The sequence below is a fragment of the Centropristis striata genome, chromosome 4, assembly GCF_030273125.1.
Source record: "Centropristis striata isolate RG_2023a ecotype Rhode Island chromosome 4, C.striata_1.0, whole genome shotgun sequence".
NCBI lineage: Eukaryota > Metazoa > Chordata > Actinopteri > Perciformes > Serranidae > Centropristis > Centropristis striata.
The window spans coordinates 3376049-3390578 of NC_081520.1; the positions used below are offsets into that span (position 1 = coordinate 3376049).

At 38.2% G+C, this 14530-nt stretch overlaps 1 protein-coding gene across 1 annotated transcript in view; it reads right to left on the bottom strand.

Moving 5' to 3' along the window:
• Positions 1-14530, bottom strand: part of LOC131969967 (fibroblast growth factor 12-like) — a 73539-nt gene that overhangs the window by 30430 nt on the left and 28579 nt on the right. The window lies entirely within an intron of this gene.

Below are 14530 nucleotides of genomic sequence, written 5' to 3' on the forward strand. Positions count from 1 at the left end.
GACAAAAATCCCAAATAAATCCAGCTGAGACTTCAGACCCTTTCAGTCACATATCTGCGTCACTGTTAGCCAGATCACAACATCTGATTTCAATCTGTCTTCGTTTTCTGGGCCACATGTAAATCAGGTCAGTCCCCCTCCGGTCCAGAAGAAGGTGCTGATGCACCTGAAGCTGTTTGGTAACTGACAAAACACAAGAAGAAGAAGTACTTTCTTTTTTTCGGGAGGAAATCTGCTGCATACGGTGACGCAGTGTGTGAATTCGATTGGGTATACATGCCAAGCGGCATCACTTAAAGTGATAAAAGCATCTTTGGGCATGTGGAAGTTTTCATGCCACGTATTTTCATCAGCTACTCCTTCCACAAACTTCTCCACCATCACTAGATCTCCCAGGTCTCGTCCAAAGCCTCTGACGAATTGGTGCATCCAAAATGTGATGGAGGTAATTCCAGATCCTTCTCTGTTCACTAATACTATCTGTACATATCCTGTACATTTGGTGGAAAGACTCCTGTAAGTTTATTAGAGCTGCCAGAGCAGCTTGAAGGTCCGACGCATGGAAATAATCCCACATGTTTCTTTATTTCCCTGTACTGGAGCATGTATGTGACGTAAACGCATACACATTATGGCCAATACTCAATTAAATAAATACAGGATCAGCTGATAATGAAGTCAAACATTTAGCAGGGAACGCTTTGACCTCTTTTAAATTGTTTTTTTTGTTTGTTTTTGCATTAAATTGATTTTGTGTTTTCATGATTTGTTGTTATTCTGCCCTCAATGATTCCTGGAGAGGAATTAAAGGTTAAATGAAAGAAAGAAACATCGCTAAGGAATCTGTTTCTGATTGATAAATAAACAAAGATATAATGATTTACTCATTCAGTATCAGATCACAACACTTGAATATTGTCGTAAAAATATAAGTGGATGAGTTGTTGTGTTTCTATCAGACAAGGGTCCATGTTAGAGTAAAATCTACGAGCTCTCACTCTCCAGATGGGAGACACTCTGTTCTGCTGCACACACACTTCCTGTTGGAGGCTGTGACTGCAGGGTTACATAAAAAGCATCTCTGTGCCCGCTGGATCTCTGCAGCCTCACGAACATGTAGTCAGGGCTGAATAACCATGAGATCTGCTCTGAGATCAGCACAGTGCTCTGAGCTTGCAGGTATCAACACTCACATCTGATCTGAACAGAAGAGCAGGGAAAACGGATCCGCTTCTGTCTTCTGTCGACAACCACAGTGACTATTTACAGAGTGTGATTACAGTTAAGATATCTACAGACACTTTTCAAATTATATTTAGAATATTACTATTTTCAATATTTTCTCATCGAGTAGATTTTTGCAAATGCAAAGACATGAATCCATTCTGAATGGGGCTCTTGTCATAATTTCAAGGAGCTCATGAATTTGAGATAAAGTGTCTAAGTGCTTCTGTACATTTAAGGAATGTTTCCCCAAAATGAAGCCTGACATGGTGTGTGTCTTCGGACACTTTGGGATCTCTATAAGAAGTTACGAGAAAGTTTTGGATAAAGTTTGGCTGCACAGCAGGAATTAATCAAGGAATGAATTAATAAAATGTGTTTACTTTCTGTAAAACTGTTTCTGTGCAGCTCATGTCTGAATGATTGTGATAAGTCTGTCAGCTGCTGCTGATCCTGTAGCTTCAGTCACATGGTGATGTTCACAATAACAAAGACTTGTGACACTCTGTTGTGATGATGATGATGATGGATGTTTGCTGTCAGTGACTCATCCTTTCTACAGCTGATAATTGGATTGTTTAATCAGCTTTTCGCTGTGAACTCGACCGATCGACACTTTTACACCACCAGCAGACAATCACAGTCCACTTATCAAGCTTTTTAGCCTCTTTTAGCTCATGGTTTTAGTTTTTAGGCCCAGGCGTTGATCAGCAGAGCATCCATCCCATCCTTGTCGCCAAAAATGTGAGAGACATTTCTTATAAAATGTTGAGAATTGACCCAGTGTGATGAATCAAAATCCTTTACTACAGACCACAGCATGGCTGTTCTCTGTTTTTGTCTTCACTGATACCATGAGATGCACACATGAACCACAGAAGTAAAAGAGATTTGATCGTGATTTTGCACAGGCCCAAGCTTGGTTTGTGGGCCTTACAGGCTTTGTTCCCTGGGCCTTGTAGGCCAGGTTTGTCCCTTAGAGCTGCAGAGAAAGAGAAGTTGTCTGATCTGCCCCCCTGGCAGACCAGACCAGACCAGACCAGAACAACAGCAGATGTGTTGTCCTTCCGAGCGAGTGAAGAAGAAGAGAGAGAGAAAATGGCTGCAAGGGACTTTTGTGTCTCAACCTGGGAGTTGTACTTCCTGGAAGGACAGCCAATGAGGTTTCACACCTCACACCACACCAGTAAATACACCAGGGGTTGTGGCAATGGTGGAGGTTGTTTGTCTTTGTTTGGAGGGGAACAAAGAGAAGGTTTCTTGAAGGCATCTTGAAGGCATGAAAGTCAAGAAATTGCTGGCACAATTGCATGGCATTCAGTCCATAAATCCAAATAAAACTTCTGGGAAACCTGTGACCCCTACACTACTACATCAGCAGGATGGCGGGGGAGGAAAGTCTAAAAGGTAAATATGACTTGTATTTTGCTGCCTGTACAAATGCCATATATTTTCGTTTTTGAGGGGAGACCAGTTTCCAGTATCACAGGGCTGTACCATACAGCTGAAACTTCAAACGTTAATTTTAGAATTCTAAATCAACATTTTTATAAATACCGGCAAATGTCTAGTCTATTTGCTGTGAGTAGCGTCAGCGAAGCAGTGTGGGTTTTTAGCGAACAGCAACATAAAGAGGAATTACGTAAACTCGTCGTCATGGTTACCTGGATGTGTGAGGACGCTGGCGTGTTGGTTGCCGCTTCACAATTGGACACAAAACTGTGTTTTTCTTTTTTTAAAAACCTGTGATTCAAGTGGATTAACGTTAGGCGTTTTGTGCTTCACCTTTCATTACGACTCTGCACCAATACCAGCGTGTTTCACTGTGTATTCACCTTCTCTGTCGAGCTGTCAGTCACTACCAACTGTCAACCACTGATCAGCTGTTGATCCGGTAGCATTAGCTTTGGCTAACTCCTCCGTCTGCCAAGCAAATTGCGAATTCATTCTTCTGCTACTGGACTATTCCGCTTTGCCTTCCTGGCGACCTCATTGTAGCTCATCGGCTGTGGCCAAACTGCCATCAAGGATGGACAGTTTGCCAATGGGATCGGGTTGTACCAATTGAGCAACCTGATTCTGCTAAAATACTCCACACTGCAATCCCTTGGTCTCCTATGAAGCCCACGTTATGTCCACCGAGCACCTGACACAAGTTGTCTTCAATCTGACTAGAACGTCGCCCCTCTGCAACGCCATCATCACAACAAACCACACATGCAACCCAGCAACCTTAGACCTCCGGTCTGTGTTAAAAGCATCACTCCCCTGCCTCCCTTTGCTTCTTCATCTGCAATAAGTTCCTGCATTTTTTTCCAGGCTAAAGTGCAGTCCATCCAGCAGCAACTACTTGCACCTGCCCCTCCCACCAAGTGGCCAAGCTTGTGACCAAGGCCAAGGCTTCCACCTGTTCCCTTGATCCAATGCCCTCAGCCGTGATTAAGGCCTGTCTCCTTGCCCTCTGCCCCTACATGGTGGACATTATTAACACCTCCCTGGCATCAGGCAAAGTCCCCTCTCAGTTCAAAATGGCTTCAGTCATTCCTATCACTCCTTTAACAAACCCACCAAGAAAAGAGCAACTGAAAAATTATGTGTTTGTGTATTGGGTCAATAATAAACACAATCTTTTTTTTTTTTTTTTTTTTTTTTTTTACAGACACCACGGTGTAAATATTAGCCTCTACCAAATGGTTGAGATTTTGCTTCATGGTCAATGTACTGAAATTCCTCCAAATACCAGAAACAGTAGAAAAATCATACATAATGCTAATTTATAAAGAAATAAACAACAAAAAATGTTATTTTGGGCATTGGATCCACTTTATTTCAGGTAGTATGCCACAAAACATTGCTATTATTTCATTTTAGCAGAGAAAAATATTGCAACAAGCAAGAAACATTGCATTTTTAACATTTTCATCCTGACCTCCTCTGAGTTGAGGACAACAGCATAAAATACTCAAGTTATATCCACTTCTGATTGCATGCTACATGGAAATACATTATGTTATGCATTCAAAAGCTGCTGCTAGTTTGCAAATTATTTTTGATGGTATGCTACAAAGCATTCCTGGTTTCCATTTAAACACAGGAAAATGTATGACATTTCCATCTTGACACATCCTTTGGGCAGAGGTTGCATCAGCCCCGCTTGGCGATCTTTGCCTTGGACTCTTTGTATCCATCTAGTAATTGTGAAACAAATTTTAAAAATAAAATTACAAACCACATTCTCTTACAATGGCAAAATTTATTAGTATACCTGCATTTGTCATTTTGTTTAAATGGAATTAGTTGTGATAGTCATGACTTCCACAGATTTATTCTATATATTTACCATATTTACTTGGAAATCATCTCAGAAAGCGACAAAACTACATACTTAATTAATTATTTCAGCAAATTTATGATGGAATAACATTAAATGTTTCATATTTACAGCAATGAATGATCAGAAGTTATGATTTCATAGCACATAGTTCATAATAATGACATTAGCTTAATACCAATAAGCTAACCATAAAGTGCCAAAACAACCGTTTGGTTGAGATAGTTTAAAAAAAATTACAAATTCATTACAGTTTTTATGAAGAATCATTTAACATTATTATGTTTAGTAAGGAATCTGACAGTATGATATGTCAAATATGTTTTTACTTACCTTTCAAAATTTCACCAAAAACAGGCCAAATGTCTGGAGTGATTTTCTTGTTTCCGATTTCCTGGTCGAAGGCGGGACTAAGAGGCGTACTATTTTAAAAAACTAAAAAAAAAACCTTTACTCTTCTATTTCTTCTCTTCGTTAGCATACATCACTCATGTAGCGATTATAGATGGCTCTTAAATGTATGTACTTACTTGATTCCTGTGGTCTAAGTCTAGTACCATCAGGTTGAATGCACTTACTGTAAGTCACTTTGGACATAAGCGTCAGCTAAATGACATGTAATGTAATGTAATGTAATATTGTGCAGGTTTTTTTTGCAGGTTGAATGCACTTACTATAAGTCACTTTGGACGAAAGCGTCACCTAAATGACATGCAATGTAATGTAATGTAATATTGTGCAGCTTTTTTGTTGTTGTTTTGCATCTCAATTAATTGAGTTACCTTGATGTATGTTACTGCTATTGAATACATTAAGCAGGAGCTTCACATTCACACCATTTAACTGGAAAAACACACATTTATTGTGATGTAGTCACAGGAAATGTTGGTCGGTTAGACTTTACATATTTTTGTCTGCAGCATAAATTAGATCACAACTGGTCACCAAATATATATTGGAAAAAATCAATTATTGCCTGACTTCCTTATAAACACCAACAGTTTGTTTTGCAGTGGTTACATTTTTATAAATAGAACAACAATAAGCACTGATATAGCAATTTATTTTATTTTATTTTGATTTGATCCAGTTGTTCCTGTGATTGTGGTGGGTCCAACTTTATTTTTTAACTGCATGTTGCTGATGAGGTTTGTAGCTTTTGGTATTTTTGTACGGAACATGAAGTGAATCCGAAGCTCCGACATCCCTAACATGAAGTGAAGCAGTGTGAAGAAAAGCTCAACACATTGAGATTAAACTGAATATTTCAGCTCACTTTGATGCTATTAAAAACTAATCCTCCACATCTAATCACTTTGTTTCTGGGCCTGAGGCCGACGAGTCCGGCAGACTCAACATCATCACATCAGAATCCAGGCCCCATGTCAGTGAACGCAGCGCTGTGTTGAATGTAGGCCTGCACATAAACCAGGTCAACTTCTTTAATTACTGTCATGTATTTGCGTCCTTGTACCTGCTAGCTGGGACTGAGAGAGGAGAAAGAGAGGAAGACGAGGAGAAACATCTTCATCGTTTACTCTGTTCATCGGCTGCGTCCCGTCAGTCTGTCCGGGTCCTCATTTAAAACAAGAGAATTCGGTACAATCCAGAAGAATCGCTGCAATCTGAGTGTTCAGCATCAGCAACATAGAGGAAGCTATTGTAGCTTTTTGTCTCCTTCCAGTTCAGGATGTCCTCATGAGAGACACTTCGTATGATTAGAGTTTGTATGTACCCCACCAAATTTTGACTGGTGATGAAACAACGTGACATTAAAAGCGGGCAGATGAGTCAAACCGCCGCTCTTTCAACCAGGAGGCCACTGTTCCCCACTGTTGGAAGTTATGTCCTGAAGAAGTTTTTTTAAACGTAAGGAAGTGGTTTAGTGCCTAAAAATAACAGTTTTACTATTGTTTTTTTCATCTTATTTTTGCCTCCTGAAATGTTTCAATCCTGGTTTAACCATTACAGCCCATTGTATATATATTTTAACAATAAAATTATCATTATTATTATTATTATTATTATTATTATTATTATTAATACAGGATACAACCAAGGACTGAGGAGGATCACAGCTGGAGACCCATCCTGGTCTTACAGACTGCTGAATAATGTCTGTCTCATAACTTCATATCCACAATACACACACACACACACACACACACACACACACACACACACTCAGGACTGAAGGACAGGAAATCCACTGTGGCAGCACCACAATCGATCCCATGGCTCATTAACACCCAGCAAGTGTGTGTGTGTGTGTGTGTGTGTGTGTGTGTGTGTGTGTGTGTGTGTGTGCGCAATTCAGGTACGTTTCCTGATCAATAGGCAAACTGCCTCATCAGAGGGCAGCAGAATGTCAGCATGACACTTAAAGGACCATGAAACCACCACAGACCGACAGCACAGTACTCAGAATAAACTCAGAGTAATCAGATTACTCAGTACTCACAGCACAGTGCAGGAAGTTGCCCCGCTGGACCAGTCACAGCCTTTTATCTCATAAAAAGTGGTTTTGATAGATTGACTGACGTCCAGCACAACTCGGGAGACTCAGATCAAACTGCAGTGTTGATCCAATGAGTAAAGATTCTGTTACTGTTTATTTATCTCCTCAAATTCAGAAGCTCACTTTAATATCTGTTTAGCCTGTAATTTGAGAAAGTTTGTGAGCCAAACCAAGCCCCACCCCAACCTGCATGTGTCACTCAGTGCTACCTTACACACTTTGTTCTGATTGGCTATCGGTCCGTTCAGAGGCATTCTGGATTGCGCTCATTGATAACGATCCTTGAAAATCAAAAAAAGAGGTTTAGGCTACGTTTACATGATGACGGTCTGAACAGAAGACACAAAAGTGGCGTCGCGTCTTCACTTTTTATTCAGCGTTTAGATGAGCATTTTCAGGAGGAAATCTGCTGCATACGGTGACGCTAAAGTGTGTGAATTGGATTGGGTATGCATGCCAGATGGCACTTAAAGTGATAAGAGCATCTTTGGGCATGTGGAAGTTTTCACGTCACGCATTTTCATCAGCTACTCCTTCCACAAAGTTCTCCACCATCACTAGATCTCCCAGGTCTCGTCCAAAGCCGTCTGGCTCGCCTCCCACCAAATGGTGCATCCTAAATGTGATAGAGGTAATTCCAGATCCTTCTCTGTTCACTAATACTATCTGTACATATCCTGTACATTTGGTGGAAAGACTGAAGGTCCCACGCATGGAAATAATCCCACATGTTTGTTTATTTTCCTGTACTGGAGCATGTATGTGACAAAAAAGACACAAAATTATGACAAAAAGGACACAAATTATAACAAAAAAGATACAAATTATGACAAATAAGAAAAAAATTATGACAAAAAAAGACTAAATTTTGACAAAAAGGACACAAAATTATGACAAAGAAGACATAAATGTATGACAAAAAGACACAATTATGACAAAAAAACAAAATTATGACAAAAAAGACAAAATTATGACAAAAAAGACACAAATTTTGAAAAAAATATAAAACAACCGAAAATCTTACAGCATTTTGTACCAAAATAGATGACTTCTATCCATTCATTCAGAGACTGACCCCCCCCCCCCCCCATCTGCAACCCCCCACCCCCAAGTACACACACACACAAAGCTAAACCCTCTAACGGCAGTAAAATGGAGAAGAGAGAGACAAACAGTGGTGTGGGCGGCAAAGAGGACAGCAGCTGTATGTTCAAACCAAACAAAGACTCTCGCTGCACGCTAAACTCCGTATTGTTTCACTCTTCATTGTTATGTGCCAAACAGAAGCCTCAAAATATATTTTTACAGTTTCTACTCAGTCCAGTCCAATCCTTTGCTGATGACTCATCTCACACGACAAATCTTAAGAATAATCCCTCCGTCACAGAAATCCTCCAACAATCTGTCAGGAGTCCGTTCACACTCCTCCTGCTGACCTTCATCAACAACAACAACCATTTACACACAGTCTCTGCACATGTGCAGAACTAATCAGGCACTCATTAATAATAAGACAACGTAAAGACAAAGTTTATAAGCTTAAGAACAAGTGAGGCTGGAAACAGGAGAATATTTGGGTGGTGTTAGAGGATGAAGGCCTAGCTTCATCTATGTATTGCACACAAACACACACACACACACACACACACACTGAAGCATAAGTGCAAAATTACCAGCAATGAACTTAAAGTATCAACTTATTGCAGAATGACCCCACTCAGATTGTTTTATATATTCTATATATATTGTTGGATAATTATTTTTGATGCGTTTATTGTCATGGCAGGGCTAATTTTAACTACTTAATATACTTTTACACATTTTTTCTAAAAATGTATGCTAAATCTTAGCCTGAATCGTAACTAAAGCTGTCAGCTAAATGTAGTGGAGTAAAAAATACGATATTTCCTATAGAATATAGTGATGTAGAAGAATAAAGTTAAATAGAAATATGCAAGTTAAGTAGACATGTCTCATAATTGTACTTAAGTACAGTACTTGAGTAAATGTACTTTTACATTCCACCACTAACTTTTGCAGCATATTTATTTTTTATTATTTTCTAATACCTCCATTTTAGAGTACATTTTTTGTATTTGGCGACTGTTGAGATTTGCACTTTACACTACAATTTAAATTCATGGTTGATTTTTTTTTTTTTGCTGTACAGTTTTTATTTATACAGGCTAATAATTTTTAAAAATTATATTTTACACACACACACACACACACACACACACGGTTCCTAAAAACTTCAGCCTCAATGATTCAGTTAAATAATTAATTAACATAACTGTATCTAATATAAGTTTGTCTCTTGCATCTTTCAGTGGATATTAAATATTAGTATTTAATGTTGTCACTGTGTTTCTGAGTCAATACAGTTGAAATCAGAGCTGTTGGACCAATCAGCTGCAGCCTCTCATTAAACCTAAGCTCAGGCTGAAGGCTGGAGACACGGCGCCCTCTGTTGGACACCGGCACAACTGCAGCTGCTGTGTCTGATGATGCAACTACAGGTACTGCTGTTGCTCCTGTGTGTGTGTGTGTGTGTGTGTGTGTGTGTGTGTGTGTGTGTGTGTGTGTGTGTGTGACATACATACACATATAAACACACAGATACAGACTCATACATCCAAACATAACATGTAAACAGACGACTCTTGGATGATGAGTTGTAGCAACTGTAAAAGTAAAAGCACATAATAGGCTTGTCACGATACTAAAATGTTCAACTCAATACCGATACTCAGGAAAATATTCGATACTCGATACCATTTTCGATACCACCAGGATAAAAACAAAGACCCCAAAATTTTACAGAAATATTTGTATTAACAACAAAAATGCAACATGTTAAAATGAACAGAACCACAGGTTAAATATTTATGACAAAAACAGTTGTGCAAAAAGAAACTGCAACTATGATAACAAGCTTCAGGTCTTAGGAAGTGCAAAAAATAAATAAATACAATAAACAATAACAATTAGAACAATATTTTCAGCTGTGTGTGTTGCTGTTTGGTTGCAGGTCGACTTTTCTCTGCTTCATTCTGGGACTTCAAGAGAGAAAATAACAGTCACCAACATTTATGTTAACTTATTATCAATACTTTTGAAAATGAGTATCGTATCCGGATACAACATTTTAGTATCGATACTTTTTTGACTATTGATACTTTTGACAACCCTAACACTTAAACAGGTTTTTTGTCCACTTTAATGACCTCCACAGAAGTCCGACAACAGAGCTCTCTCCTGTCATGTTGTACTCAGGTGATGTGTGAGGTGTTATCTATATCCCTCAGCACAATAAACATCAGTCTGTCCTACAGTATGTTTGTTTCAGACTACATGAGCTGCAGTGTTCTAGTTTAAATGTCCACAGAGCTGAACAGAAAAAACTCAGTCAGAGCAACATTTTTAGCTTCATAACCTAAAAACAAACAGAACACACAGCTGAAATTACCTAATTATTGTGTGTGTGTGTGTGTGTGTGTGTGTGTGTGTGTGTGTGTGTGTGTGTGTTTAATGTTTGATAATGATGTTGGAGATTCTGCAGCTGCAAAATTCACGAACCTGTAAAATGACAACCAGCTTCTTTAAAACTGATTATTAGATATTTGCTAAAGCCTACGAAGGAAACCTGAGCAGTAAACTAATCTCCAGGATTTATTCAGCTTTACAGAAGGACAGAGGTCTTTCCACAATGTATATTAAATCAAGGTGGGAAAAAGAAGCTAACATACAGTTATCTGAAGACGATTGGCTAAATATTTGTAGGACATTGTCCACTACCTCTAGCTCAGATCTGTGGAGGGAATTCACATGGAAAAACACCCTAAGATTCTTTATAACTCCCAGAATCAAAAGTTTACAGATCAATAACCCAGCTCAAGGACAATGTTGGAGAGGATGTGGTAATATGTCAGCTGGCCATTTTCACATATTCTGGGAATGTCCTATAACTCCATCTTATTGGGAAGACATTATAGCAGCAATCAATTCAATAATCAATTTGCAGCCTGATCTCAGTTTCAGTGTTATATATTTAGGAAACATACCAACTGAGATAAATAAACAAGACCGATACCTATTACAACTATTATTGGCTAGTAGCAAAAAGGCAATAACCAGGAAATGGCTGAGCAAGGAGTGTCCGACAATTTCAGACTCGATAGGAATAGTTGAAGAAATCTATAATATGGAAAGGTTAACATTTTCCATGAGATACAATACTGAAAAAGGTGACCTAACTGGAAGAAATAGAGGGACTACATATATGAGAGGTGATTGCATATTCTGTGTGGGAAAATCTTTTTATTTTATATTATTGTATTTTTCCCCTGGGTCAGGAGCGTTTCTCCCCTAGTATAAATGTGTATATATATATATATATATATATATATATATATATATTCCATTTCCGCTTGTTATGGGGTTTTCAGCCCTTTGTTAAGAACAAAACCTGCCATTGTGTTTTGCTATGGATGACCCTGTCTGATGTACCTGTTCTGTGTATATAATTATGTTTGTGTTTTGCTATGGATGACCCTGTCTGATGTACCTGTTCTGTATGTATAATTATATGTTTGTGTTTTGCTATGGATGACCCTGTCTGATGTACCTGTTCTGTATGTATAATTATATGTTTGTGTTTTGCTATGGATGACCCTGTCTGATGTACCTGTTCTGTGTGTATAATTATATGTTTGTGTTTTGTTTTTTTCACTGAAAAATCAATAAAAAAGAAAGTAAAAAAAAAAAAAAAGGTTATTAAAGGTCACTTGAGTCAGCATGCACTGTATGTAATGTAGGTTCCAGGTTTTTATTTGTTTTTTTTTAACTGCCCATCGTCAGTGTGACGAGTCACGGGAGTGAAATAATAAATTAGAGGAGTTCTGAGTGTAAATGTGCTAAAAGAGCGATAACTTATCGACACAGAACGGCTCCACAGAGAACTTTCCATGGGAAAATACATGTCATGAAATGATGACGTACAAAGACATTTTAGATTATTATATATATTAAGTTATAAAATATTTTAATAATTAAACGTTTCAGATACGTTTTTTCCTGTAACACCAGCACTAAGTCTGACACTCATGAAAGTCATGTTTTCTTTGTTTAAAGTTCCCCTCCATTCTTGAAGGTCAACCACCAATTAATTAATGTTGAAATAATCAGCAGGTTTATCCATAATGCCAATAGCCATTAGTTTATCATTTAAAGCAAGTCCAACAATAAAATCCTGCTTTTATATGAATGCATGAGTAATGATATATAACAGAAGAACTGTCACAGCCTGCAGGGAAAGTTTTATTTCAGATTCTTCAGATTCAATGTAATTAGTGTCAGCCAGCACCAGAGGGAGACAGAGAGACAATGTTCACATTAACAGGCTGACAGTATCACAGATCTGTCCTCATCAGTCTATGTCAGGGAGACGAGTTCACTAAATGATACTGGTGTTACTAAATCACAACATCAGAGAAAAAAGCAAGGGAACAGAGAAAAGAGAGATGTATGGGAGACAGAAATTACATATTAATAACACTGAATGTGTCCAAAGAAGTTGGGAAACGGTAAAACCTAAATGAAAACAGAATGTTTCTCTTATACAAATGTTTGTCAGTTTGAACATTATACTCTCAGAACCCAACTGCCTGGGTTGGGTTACCAATAGGGGAAGGTATGGTGGCCCTGAAGTGCAAATCACAACGGCAAATCAGAAAACACAACAACAAAACAGAAAAAACAACAGCAAATCATGTTTTCTGTTTTGTTGTTGTGTTTTTTCTGTTTTGTTGTTGTGTTTCTTGATTTGTTGTTGTGTTAAGTAATTTGTCATTGTGTCTTTTGATTTGTTATTGTGTTTTCTGTTTTGTTGTTGTGTTTCTTGATTTGTTGTTGTGCTTTTTATTTGTTGTTGTGTTTTCTGTTTTGTTGTAGTGTTTTTTAATTTGTTGTTGTGTTTTCTGTTTTGTTGTTGTGTTTCTTGATTTGTTGTTGTGTTTTCTGTTTTGTTGTTGTGTTTCTTGATTTGTTGCTGTGTTTTCTGTTTTGTTGTTGTGTTTTTTAATTTGCCGTTGTGTTTTCTGTTTTGCCGTTGTGATTTGCACTTCAGGGCCACCGTAAGAAGGGTTCAGCTAATTTTTTTTGTGCATTTATTTTCATTGTTTTCATAACAGAAAAATATGTACAGATTAGAAACAGTTGGTGGAGCTACACAGCACCGTACAGGTTTTTGACAGAGTTTTTGAGACAAACAAAACATGGGTATAAAATAAATGGCACATAGCACTAATTCAGTTTTTACACATAACATCGAGAAAAGGTTGCCAGATTTAAAAAAAAGATATCCTAAATTGGGTGCACTTATACCTGCCACCATTGGGAATTCATTCACACAGCGATGAACGCAGGGGTTCAGTATCTTGCTCACTTCGACATTACTTCGACATCGTCTTTTGACACCATCTGGATTAGCCACTCCCAACAACACGGTGAACGGGTCTGGGTTACATGGATGATAAAGGACCTTAGTGAAGAACTCAAACAAGGAGCCCCAGAATGGTTGTAGCTTATGACATGACAGGACTAAGTTGGATAGTGTTCCCTCTTCACTTCGACAGCTAATACATTGGGGTGAGACATCCGGAAATATCTAACTACTGATATAAGGAAGGTCAGTTAACTGAAATGTAGTTATTAAGCCAACATGAACAATTTATGGGAGCAGAATTTATTATTACTCACTGGAGATGATTTATAGGAGAAAGATTTCTCTCTTGACTACAAGTAACAGGAAGAAAACGCTGCAGATATACGAGGTGCTGAGAGACCTGAGGAAACACACAGCTGCTCAGACAGAAATACATGATACTGTAAATATAACAGAGACGTCAAGGTCACACACACACACACACACACACACACACACACACACACAAACACACACACACACACACACACACACACACACACACAATAAATTGGTAATTTTAGCTGTATGTTCTGTTTGTTTTTAGGTTATGAAGCTAAAAATGTTGCTCTGACTGAGTTTTTTCTGTTTTTGTCGACACCAGAGCTCTGTGGACATTTAAACTAGAACACTGCAGCTAATGTAGTGTTTGAAACAAACATACTGTAGGACAGACTGATGTTTATTGTGCTGAGGGATATAGATAACACCTCACACATCACCTGAGTACAACGTCACAATATGACAGGAGAGAGCTCTGTTGTCGGACTTCTGTAGAGGTCATTAAAGTGGACAAAAAACCTGTTTATGTGCTTTTACTTTTACAGCTGCTACAACTGATCATCCGACAAGAACCAGAGTTTTCTGTTGTTTCTCTTCAAAGTCGTCTGTTTATATGTTATGTTTGGATGTATGAGTCTGTATATGTGTGTTTATATGTGTATGTACGTGTGTGTGTGTGTGTTTGTGTGTG